The sequence below is a fragment of the Salvelinus alpinus genome, chromosome 13 (assembly GCF_045679555.1).
Source record: "Salvelinus alpinus chromosome 13, SLU_Salpinus.1, whole genome shotgun sequence".
NCBI classification, from domain to species: domain Eukaryota; kingdom Metazoa; phylum Chordata; class Actinopteri; order Salmoniformes; family Salmonidae; genus Salvelinus; species Salvelinus alpinus.
Genome location: NC_092098.1, coordinates 29,159,028 through 29,171,413, shown reverse-complemented (window position 1 = coordinate 29,171,413; position 12,386 = coordinate 29,159,028). Strand labels below are relative to the sequence as shown.

The 12,386-nt window shown below is 42.4% G+C and overlaps 1 protein-coding gene across 2 annotated transcripts in view; it reads right to left on the bottom strand.

The window, feature by feature from the left end:
• The window catches only part of LOC139537502 (histone-lysine N-methyltransferase, H3 lysine-36 specific-like), a 32,298-nt gene extending 29,869 nt beyond the window's left edge, over positions 1-2,429 (bottom strand). The window contains exon 1 of one of the 2 annotated variants that reach the window (XM_071338892.1): positions 2,343-2,429. The gene's annotated coding sequence lies outside the window, so the exon portion shown is untranslated. Of the gene's footprint in view, positions 1-25; positions 720-2,342 lie in introns of those variants that run through there. The other variant, XM_071338891.1, reaches the window with a different exon arrangement.
• Positions 2,430-12,386: the final 9,957 nt, after the last annotated feature.

Here is a 12,386-nt window from a genome sequence, read left to right as displayed (position 1 = left end):
TAGATGCATTCTAATATGGCTATACCCGGAAAACAGATGGCTTCCTTTCCTTTAGACGAGTTGCAAAGCCTTATTTCCTCTGCTCACCGGGTCCTTCAAAATGGAGTCTGTTCACAAAAAAACAGGCCACAAAGTGTTAAAATATGCTCGATATAAAGTTCACATCAAAGCGCACAAAATGTAACCGCAATTACGCACACGTTTCCAATCAATCCAAAACATTCCAAAGCCTCAATGCAAAGCTGCATTAATTACACACCTTCGAAGAAACTACATTCCACAATAATATTTAGTCTAAGCTATTTAGTGTATATGCTATAATATGACAGGTTACAGAAGACTCACGACGGGCAACTGTAACTGGTGTGTGTAGGGGGACAGTGTGCCATAATGCTAATTTCCATAAAGAATCCATCTTGCCCTGAACATCAAAATATGGTTTTAATCACGTATTGGCTTATTTGCTTGATTAACAGTTCTGTATTTCGAAAAGGCGAGATATGTCTTCACACTCTCTATAAGATGAATATGCGATATTTTTCGTCGAGTGGAAAAACTGAAGCCTACGGAAGAACTGCGCTGCCTGCTCAGCCTCGCTCGCATGAGCCTGGTGGGAGAGGGCCTGCAGTGCACGGCAAACACACAGTCAAAACAGCGCCCCGACAGATCAAACACATTCATGCGTCTCCAAGCCCTAATAAACCCATCTTTCTTTCGTTTTTAGACAGATTTGTAACGAGAAAAATACCATAACATGATTTAAAGCCTCTCTATTTACATATCCGTCAAGAAATCGAGTTGAAGTAAACTGTTGAATCATTATCTTGCTATACAGTATGTGAAGTGTGTTCCTCTACGCTGTGCTCTGTCTGTGCAGTTCGTAATGTCGGCAGTCAGTCAGAACAGAAAAACAATGGTGGTTAGAGACATCAGCACTTCAGTTGCACAATACTCAGCTATATGTACCACTCTATTCTTATCTCCTTTTACACAACATGCTTACCTGTCATGCCTGGTTTATAGACCTGTGCTCCTCCATCTTTACCCGAGCTGTGTTTTCACTAATCACCCCTACAATGTGGACCCTTAGGAGTATCTTACCTGTACACAAGTCTCCATCATGTCTTCTTGTGGCAGAGTGATTGACAAGCCCATTATAAAGTCTGTCACTGTCCATTAGTCTACTTACTGACAGCTAGCTCAATGTTGTCACTTATGTTAATGGCTCTGTCCATGACATGACTATAATGTATTTCAGTCATTTGTCAGTCTTCATACTCATACTTTATTTGGTAACACTTTACTTGAATGAAGTCTCTGTCAAAAAAGCTACATTACACTGTTAGGCCTATAACACTGTTATAACACTGCCATTTGTTATAAACAGTAGTCAGCTTATGATTTATGATGACATATGCCATGATCAGCTAATTGGCTAGGTTTAAAATGACCCAACTGGCTTAGCTAATTAACGTTGTCATGACCTTGAATTATATATATAATGTATTTTTACAACAGTGTTATGTAGCCCTTATGATTGAAAGTTTATGTAAAGTTTAATTATCTGTTCAATACACTACTAAGAGTATAGAAAACTGTAATTGGCCCATTGATAATTTGAGGTCAGTGGGTCAATCAGATCTAACCCTAGACGACCTCTAACCCTACAGTTATTGGTGGTGAATACAAAAAAAACTGGAAACTAAGTAACTAACCCTGGAAACTAAACAACTAAGTCATGATGCATTGATTATACATAATACAACTTCATGATTGTGTGACTGTAATTGTGTAACAGCAAATTATAACTTTTTACAGTATTTACTGGTTAATTTGGGTTTTGTGCTCTGAGGATGGTGACAGTCAACCCTTCAAATCCACTGTAACACTATCACCACAATGAAGATGCCACACCCCTCCCTACCCACCATCACCTTCAAATCAAATCAAACCAACCTGCTTATGAGTTATGACTCATTTGGCAAAAAAACAGAAACTGTCCTTATTACTAATAAATTAGATGTCTCAGAGGAGTGACAGTTTCTATTTCTGTCATCTCATCTATCACATTGCTACTAGTGTCTTCGAACGAAACAACCTCTCTCCTGAATAAGAATGAGTGCTTCAGCTAAGCCATTGGAGCATAATACCATACAGTGTTCCTCAAGCAGACACATATTCAGGTGGGGAAGGAAGAGGGCAGAACCACCAAAACTACAGTAACATGTTTTTGTGTGTTGAAATCAAATCAAAATGATCACGATGCATGCATTGCATTATCATCGTTGTCTGTTTGTGCGGTGGATGCAGCAGTGAGTTAAAGCCCTGGTTGGTATACTCACAGGCTTGCGCCAGGCTCTGTTGTTGGAAGCCAGAGAGAGAGAGAGGAGGGAAGAAGGGTGGAGGGAGGGCGGCTGTTTCCCGCGGCCCTGGGAACAGGAACTAGGCTGCCCCTTAGTGGCACGCCATTCCTCCCCCCACCCACCTGCACCATTATGTATGAGACAGGAGCCAATTGGCTCAGAGGATATGCAGCTGGACATGGCTACACCCACTTATTAAAGATGTTCGAATCAAGAGGGCCTAAGAAAGCCCTACAACTCCAAGTCTTAAATATTTAAACATCCAGTGCAATATAATTAATCTTTAGATAAGATAATTTAAAAAACGTGTTTGCACTTTATGTTGGTTTACATAGAAAGCACTATATTTTCTCTCTAGAACGTGTTTACAGTAAATAACACTATTATAATACGATTTCAACTACATTGACAAATACAACCTCTCTCTGTGCACCCCAAAACAGAAACAGACTCTAGAAGAACTGGCATACTGTACTTGTATGGCGTTTGTATGGCATATAATTCAGGTCACAAAATAATTATTTAATTCGCAAGTGTGGCGGCCAAATGTCCCAGACGTTCATTCGGTTGTCACTAGTTAACACAGCCACAAAATCAAAATGGACTATATCATGAAAAATTCATGAACAAAAAAAAGTGCTTTCTGGTCATCATTTAAGGCTAGGATTATGCATAACGTTAGCAGTGTGGTTTAGGTTTGGGTTAATGTAAGGGTTAGGTTTAAAATCCGATTTTAAGAAGATAAATTATAGAAATGGGCGGGATTTTGCCATAACTATGACTTTGTAGGTGTAGTAAAGATGGTCTATTATATTGACAAGATAGTCAAGTAACCGCTCTGACAATGGAAATACATGTTCTGAAAGACGGAATGCAGATGGGGGGAGGCGAGATCAGGTGGGAACATTCTAGCCAATGAGAGGGCAGATACGTGTGAAATGGCCATAGAGATAGATAGAGGACTCTTCTTTCTATCTGTGCCATTATAACGTATGTGACTGAATGGGCAGCGCCATTGAGGCTATCTCCATTTTAAAGTAGTCAATTTTCTTATTATTATTCAATGGCCCAACTCATAGGAATCCCCAGCCAGTTGACTACTTTAAAATGGTGGAAGCCCTCAATTAGTATATTTACATGCACACTAATTATTCAATATTAAACTAATTATGGCAGTAGGCCGAGTATGGAAATAGTAATGTAAACACCTTACTCTGCTTATCTTAATCGGTGTAAGGTCAAAATTGAAGTAAGCATACACCGATTAAAACATCTGGTTTTCTGAGCAAGCTTTTGAATGATTAGGAAATATAAACAGTTTAATCTCATCCCAGCTGTGTATTTGATCTGCACATGTGCCAGCACCAGTAGAGCAAGCCTCGCTCTTATGCGTGAGTAAGTATGCGTCTTACAAATAGTTTTCACATACAAACTTTATATGTCCAAAATCCCAAGTTGTGCAGCGGTCTAAGGCACTGCATCTCAGTGCAAGAGGTGTCACTACAGTCCCTGGTTCGAATCCAGGCTGTATTACATCCGGCCGTGATTGGGAGTCCCATAGGGCGGCGCACAATTGGCCCAGCATCATCCGGGATAGGCTGTCATTGAAAATAAGAAATTGTTCTTAACTGACTTGACTAGTTTAAAAAAATAAAATAAAAATACAAAAACTCAGAATCAAATACGTTTCACAAAAATAACATGGTCACTGTGGTAGAATGCTTATTTTTGATTGCCAATTTTCTGCATTAACAGAAGTCCCATCACGTAGCCTGATTTCAGAGGTGTCCATCAGTAGAGGTTGGTTGGCGGAGCTATATGTGGACCGGCTCATTGTAATGGCTGGAATGTATTAATGGAACGGAGTCAAACTTGATTTCCATATGTTTGATGTGTTTGATGCCATTCTATCGATTCCGTTCCAGCCATTACAATGAGCCTGTCCTCCTATAGCTCTTTCGACCAGCATCCTCTGGTGTCCATGTAAACAGGATTATTAGGGAAATCGTTCTTCTTGCAAAGCATGTAAACATTTTAAACTATTATAGTAATCTGACTATCCACCATAATTATATTTTTGTGTGCATGTAACCATGCTTATTGAAAATATCCATGCAAAATCTGTCATATGCATGATGAGTCCTCTATCTATCTCTATGAAAACAAGCACACTGATGGAAAGTTCTTTTTTCAAAGTTGCCGAAATGCCACGTGCATCCACTTATATCGGGTATTTGTAACAACGTAACCATTACGAAACTCCTATTTTATCCAATAAGCCTCTTAGCAAATTAGCAATTACATTTTTTGTTGACAAAATTCGACACTCTCGTTAACTTAACGTAGCAGGCATAGAAAGACTCTCATTGACCTCCATACAAAAATTCCTCACTTCGTGGGCTTATTTTCGGTGGAGATTTTGGGCAGTGAAACATCTCGCTTCGCCTCTTCTTCTTTGGCTGTACAGACGACTCTACCGGGCCTGCTGCCAACAGGCGCCACTGCACAACTCACTCCTTACTCCACCTAGTGGTCACATATAAGTTTGACCTCTGCCACCCAAAGCGACTTTTATTGTTTCAGTAGGCTGTAATAGGTTCTACAAGGGATGTATAGATATGGCTTTGTTCAGTAAAAACAAAAGCATTCAATATGATATTATACATTAGCATAATGAATGTAAAGATAATTAGACATACAGTAATGGTAAATGTTTAGACATTTAAAATATAATTTCCTGATTAACCATTAACATTGACCTACAGCAGAAGTATGTTGAATCTTGGGCCTTCACTGAAAACATTTAAATAAAAAGCAATACAATACATAGGCCTACTAAACTCAGCAAAAAAAGAAACATCCCTTTTTCAGGACCCTTTCTTTCAAAGATAACTCGTAAACATCCAAATAACTTCACAGATCTTCTTTGTAAAGGGTTTAAACACTGTTTCCCATGCTTGTTCAATGAACCATAAACAATTAATGAACATGCATCTGTGGAACGGTCGTTAAGACACTAACAGCTTACAGACGGTAGGCAATTAAGGTCACAGTTATGAAAACTTAGGACACTAAATAGGCCTTTCTACTGACTCTGAAAAACACCAAAAGAAAGATGCCCAGAGTCCCTGCTCATCTGCGTGAATGTGCCTTAGGCATGCTGCAAGGAGTCATGAGGACTGCAGATGTGGCCAGGGCAATAAATTGCAATGTCCGTACTGTGAGACGCCTAAGACAGGGAGACAGGACGGACAGTTGATCGTCCTCGCAGTGGCAGACCATGTGTAACAACACCTGCACAGGATCGGTACATCCGAACATCACACCTGCGGGACAGGTACAGGATGGCAACAACAACTGCCCGAGTTACACCAGGAACGCACAATCCCTCCATCAGTGCTCAGACTGTCTGCAATAGGCTGAGAGAGGCTGGACTGAGGGCTTGTAGGCCTGTTGTAAGGCAGGTCCTCACCAGACATCACCGGCAACAATGTTGCCTATGGGCACAAACCCACCGTCGCTGGACCAGACAGGACCGGCAGAAAGTGCTCTTCACTCACGAGTCGCGGTTTTGTTTCACCAGGGGTGATGGTCAGATTCGTGTTTATTGTAGAAGGAATGAGTGAGGCCTGTACTCTGGAGCGATATCGATTTGGAGGTGGAGGGTCCGTCATGGTCTGGGGCGGTGTGTCACAGCATCATCGGACTAAGCTTGTTGTCATTGCAGGCAATCTTAACGCTGTGCGTTACAGGGAAGACATCCTCCTCCCTCATGTGGTACCCTTCCTGCAGGCTCATCCTGACATGACCCTTCAACATGACAATGCCACCAGCCATACTGCTCGTTCTGTGCATGATTTCCTGCAAGACAGGAATGTCAGTGTTCTGCCATGGCCTATCGAAGAGCCCGGATCTCAATCCCATTGAGCACGTCTGGGACCTGTTGGATCGGAGGGTGAGGGCTAGGGCCATTCCTCCCAGAAATGTCCGGGAACTTACTGTCACGCCCTGACCGTAGAGATCCTTTTTATGTCTCTATTTTGGTTGGTCAGGGCGTGAGTTTGGGTGGGCATTCTATGTTTGGTGTTCTATGTTGTCTATTTCTTTGTGTTTGGCCGTGTGTGGTTCTCAATCAGAGGCAGCTGTCTATCGTTGTCTCTGATTGAGAACCATATTTAGGTAGCCATTTTTCCCACTTTGAGTTGTGGGTGATTATTTTCTGTTTAGTGTTTGTCGTCACCTTTCAGAACTGTTCGTTTGTCGTGTTGTTGTTTTGTTAGTGTTCATATTTATTAAAGAAACATATTTATGAATACTTACCACGCTGCACCTTGGTCCTCCTCTCCTTCTCCAGACGACAATCGTTACACTTACAGGTGCCTTGGTGGAAGAGTGGGGTAAAATCTCACAGCAAGAACTGGCAAATCTGGTGCAGTCCATGAGGAGATGCACTGCAGTACTTAATGCAGCTGGTGGCCACACCAGATACTGACTGTTACTTTTGATTTTGTCCCCCCCTTCTGTTAGTCACATGTCCGTGGAACTTGCTCAGTTTATGTCTCAGTTGTTGCATCTTATTATGTACATACAAATATTTGCACATGTTAAGTTTGCTGAAAATAAATCCAGTTGACAGTGAGAGGACGTTTCTTTTTTTGCTGAGTTTAGAATGTTTTTACTTTGAAATAAACCTGTGGTGACATGATTCTACCACCAAGGGGCAGCACAACTTTCATGTATTTAATGTCACATGGACAAGTACAGTGATATGCCTTTCTTGCAAACTAAAAACCCAACAATGCAGTAATCATGGTAAACCATATTGAATCCAGATATGTGTAACACCTGTGTTATGTCTTATGTGTAATAATGCAATTTAACATTGTAACAAATGAATAAAATTTAGAATACATATCTATTTTACATGTAGATTGATTAGAATAGGAAATTATAGATCTCACATCAGGAATTGTTTGAATAAGGCCCCATTGAATTCCTCAATTCACAAATGACAGAAACATAATTTCCAACAGGACAATATCTGAGAGTTTAAACTTTCCATCATTAGGCACTGAATAGCAGCTATAGCATTAACCTTTGTACCGACTGGGGTGATAATTGGGTGTGTGTAGGCATGTATGCATAATTATGTATGTGTGTGTATGCTTATTTGTGTTTTTGTACGTTCATATGTGTGTATGTATGTGTGTGTGTGTGTGTGTGTGGGGGGGGGGGGGGGGGTAAGGTCCCTCACTGATTAAGTTTTAGGCGTCTCTGTCACTATCTCACAAAGGAGAGTTTCCGGAGGCCCACGCTATCCTCCTCTCCCTCCCGGAACTCAGTATGTGGAATACTCTTCCTGTTGTTTTAAATTCCGCTCCACTCCCCCGCTGCTTCCACCCGCGACCTTTCACCTCCCCGATCTCAGCTGTCAGCTGTCCTTGCCGGTGACAGCTCTCTCCTCTTTCTCTCCGTCTATCTCTCTATCCCATTCTGTTTCTATTACGCTCTCTATCTTTCTCTATTGCTCTCTCTCTCTCTACTCTCTCTCTCTACTCTCTCTCTCGTTATTGCCCTATTATTCTACCCATCTCTCCACACAGAGAACCTTGATTTACAACGGTAGTTTCATGTAAACTGGGATTTGGGGACTGATTTGATTGCATCATGGTGAATTCATAGAGAACATGATGAGTGAAAGGAACATATGGACCCTCTCCCATCAAATCTGTTGACAGGACTCAAGTAACATGCCTCTGACCCATTCATTCCTACATATCCCAATGGGCACAGTATTACGCACAGCTGATAAATTAACTGTAATGTGAGGAACTGCAGTTTGTTGTGGCAGTCTCGAAAACAAATAATACACTGTCTGTGTTTGTAGCCCACATGCGGATAGCCCATGTTGAAATTCTTCAGGAGTTATGCTGCTCAATCGCTTGCTGTTAAACTTCTTATGGCTGGGGGCAGTATTGAGTAGCTTGGATGAATAAGGTGCCCAGAGTAAACTGCCTGCTACTCAGTCCCAGAAGCTAAGATATGCATATTATTAGTATATTTGGATAGAAAACACTCTGAAGTTTCTAAAACTGTTTGAATGATGTCTGTGAGTATAACAGAACTCATATGGCAAGCAAAAACCTGAGAAAAAATCCAACCAGGAAGTGGGAAATCTGAGGTTTGTAGGTTTACCTATCCAATGTACAGTGTCTATGGGGTCATATTGCACTTCCTAAGGCTTCCACTAGATGTCAATGTTAGAACCTTGTTTGATGCTTCTACTGTGAAGGAGGGGGGAATGAGGGCTCTTTGAGTCAGGGGTCTGGCAGAGTGCCATGAGCTGACCACACGCGTTCATGTGAGAGTTAGCTTGCGTTCCATTGCATTTCTGAAGACAAAGGAATTCTCCGGTTGAAACATGATTGAAGATTTATGATAAAAACATCCTAAAGGTTGATTCTATACATCGTTTGACATGTTTCTACGGACTGTAACGGAACTCTTGGACTTTTCGTCTCCTTGCGCCTCATGAATTTGGATTACTGGGCTAAACGCGTGAACAAAAAGGAGGTATGATGTACTTTATCGAACAAATCAAACATTTATTGTGGAACTGGGATTCCTGGGAGTGCATTCTGATGAAGATCATCAAAGGTAAGTTCATATTTATAACGCTATTTCTGACTTCTGTTGACTCCAACATGGTTTTGGTGTCTGAGCGCTGTACTCAGATTATTGCATGGTTTGCTTTTTCCGTAAAATATTTTTTAAATCTGACACAGCGGTTGCATTAAGGAGAAGTATATCTCTAATTCTGTGCATAACACTTGTATCTTATATTAAAGTTTTTGATGACTAATTCTGTAAATTGATGTGGCTCTCTGCAAAATCACCGGATGTTTTGGAAGCAAAACATTACTGAACGTAACGCGTCAATGTAAACTGAGATTTTTGGATATAAATATGCACTTTATCGAACAAAACATACATGTATTGTGTAACATGAAGTCCTATGAGTGTCATCTGATGAAGATCATCAAAGGTTAGTGATTAATTTTATCTCTATTTCTGCTTTTTGTGACTCCTCTCTTTGGCTGGAAAAATGGCTGTGTTTTTCTGTGACTAGATACTGACCTAACATAATCGTTTGGTGTGCTTTCGTCGTAAAGCCTTTTTGAAAAAGGCTTTGTGGTGGGATTAACAACAAGTTTATCTTTAAAATGGTGTGAAATACTTGTTGTTTGAGGAATTTTAATTATGAGATTTCTGTTGTTTGAATTTGGCGCCCTGCACTTTCACTGGCTGTTGTCAAATCAATCCCGTTAACGGGATCTTAGCCGATCTCAGCCATAAGAGGTTAACAAGATTGCTTTTAACTTTCTCCTGTAGGTACGTTAACACCCTTAAGGGGAGGTAAGGGCATCTCTTATACAGTAGCTGTTAGGTGCCTCCTAAGAAGAGGTAGGTGCAGCAGTCAGGAGCAGGAGAGCAAGGAATTTCCAGTGGCACAGTCATTTATTATAGAGTCCCAACCCAGCAACAACAGGTGGGGAAACACACCCCAACGATGTCACCACACATAGGGAAAATCACGAGACACACGGAGGAGAAACCTCTACTCCTGATACAGTACCAACGGTACAACGACTGTAAGAGAAAAAAAACTGTGGGGCAAACACGCACCCCTAACAGAGCAAACACAGCAAATAATCCCGCACAAAGACTAGCAGGCAGAGGAGGTTAATAAACCCCCCGAAATGAACTAATAGGACACAGGTGTAAACAAAAACAGACAGACACAAACGAAAAGGAAAAATGGATCGGCGGCAGCTAGTAGGCCGGCGACGACGACCGCCGAGCACCGCCCGAACAGGGAGAGGAGCCACCTTCGGTGGAAGTCGTGACAGTAGCTGTGTTTGCAAAATGACATGCACTATTTATGGGGATAACAGAGGGGGATCTGAGCACTCCATCAATTCCATTGGTACTTTATAGTCTAAATGCAGTTTTTCAGATTTATATTCAAAATCTGTCTAAAACAATATTCAAAGCTTGTAGTTTTAAACAATGGTAATAGACTGGGATGGACAGGACACAGCAACCTACTTATGGAATGAAGAATTACAATAAAACAAGAAGGGATTTGATATTACACTGTTGTTTTTTCCTAATTGTAAAATAAACTAGATCAATCATCATCTTTACATCAGCAAAAAGTTAGAAGTGATAACGCCCTCGGCTGAATCACTAGCCAGATATGTTTTTAAAGACTGCCTTAAACATCCTCTCTGCCTTTCTCAGAGCTCTTCACTCTCTCCATACACATGCATTGAGCATATCTCTAACTTGAGAACAAGGCACCAAAAACCTATTGTTTGATATGAGTGTCCGGATGAATCCGTCCTCGCTACTTCCACACCAAATATCTTAGGAAACCATAAAAAACATGTCACTTCAATTACTATTTTCTCTCCAACCCAAGGTTTGGGCCCTTCCACACACCCCCACACACACACACACTCACTCACACATTAAAATAGAGTGAAAAGAAGAGGAAATCTTGAGTGGCTTTGAAAAGAGCGATTGGGAGAAGCCTCTTGTGCCGGGAGAAAGGGAAGATGTGAATAACAAGCATTGGGAAACAGCAGCCGACACAAAGTGGACTGGAGTAGCCATTCTCTCTGCCCGGGTTGAGTCTCCTCAAGGGGGGGCCGGGGTCTTCAGGAGCCCGAGACCTGCGTTTAATGAGAAATTCCTGGGGATTTAGAGGGGAGCAGAGGTCTTCATTTTCTCACTGCGCACATGGCCCCCAATACCGGGAGGTGCAGGCTCCTTTTGAGGGGCTCTGGGCCCTAAAGGAGGGGAGCCCCTATTCAGAGAGCTGGGGGCCTGCTGGATTATGTATATGAGCTGTGTCTCATAGGGCCACAGCCTGCCACATTGCTGAAGGAACCTGTGTAGGCGAGGGGAGAGGGGGCTGTGCCTGCGTTGCCTACCGCAGCTGCATGCGTTGTGATGGTGAGAGCCCAGCACTGGCCCTGGGGGCCCCTGACTGAGAGGCCCCTACAGTTGGCCTCTTGGCTCGGCCTCCGAACCAGCAGGCTGGACATTGTGCCGGATCTTTGCTGTGGACCGACTCGGACCCGTCACAAACAAACCCCACTGGGCTGCTGACGGCTGCATGGCTGGGCCTGGAGCTGGAGACAGTGTCCCGCCAGGACCCTGCTCCTCAGGACCCCAGAGAGAAGGCCGGGGCTGGCCTACATGGGGCCCGTCCAGTCCAAACCGCCTGTCAGGCCTAGAGCACAAAGCACAGTGAGGGGCTATGCCAGAAGAATTTTCTCCACTCTTTCACCGTGGACAGGGATGCCTCTGAATTAACAGTAGAGAGTTTAGCTAGGGGTGCTTTACATTGATCAGGCACAAAAAGAGAGTTGATAAGATGTTGAAAATCAAACCTTTATGTTAAAAATGTTAGAATACAATATTTTCGGCCTACACAGTTCTCCCAAAGGCATTTATGTTTACATGTATACTCATGGCTCTATTCAATCAGACCCGCTTTAGCCGACATCCACACAGAGGTTGTTTTGGCGGTGTCGGAGGTGGAACTGAGTTAGAGCTGCCAAATCCACAAGTGGCTCCTGGCATTATACCTAAAGCAGACATTGCCATTGGCTGCATGGAGCTGCATGAACAGATATCCCATGCAGCCTTGTTTACAAGTTCAAACACTGGAATGTGAGACGTAATCTACACCTTGATTAGGCTGATGGAAATACAAATTATTTTGTTGAATGATTTTTCAATTTGAGCGTGATTTTTCTACATAGCACTTTCTCGTTCTGAACTTCAAACTCAAGTGGGGCGGGTGTGGCTTCGTGATAGTGATCGCAAGAGCAGCTGCTCACCGATTTGACGGCTTCAACGCAGTTCCACCTCTGACACTGCCAAAACATCCGCTATACGCGTGACTGCTATCGCCGGTTAATGCTTGATCTGATTGAATCTAGGCCTTAG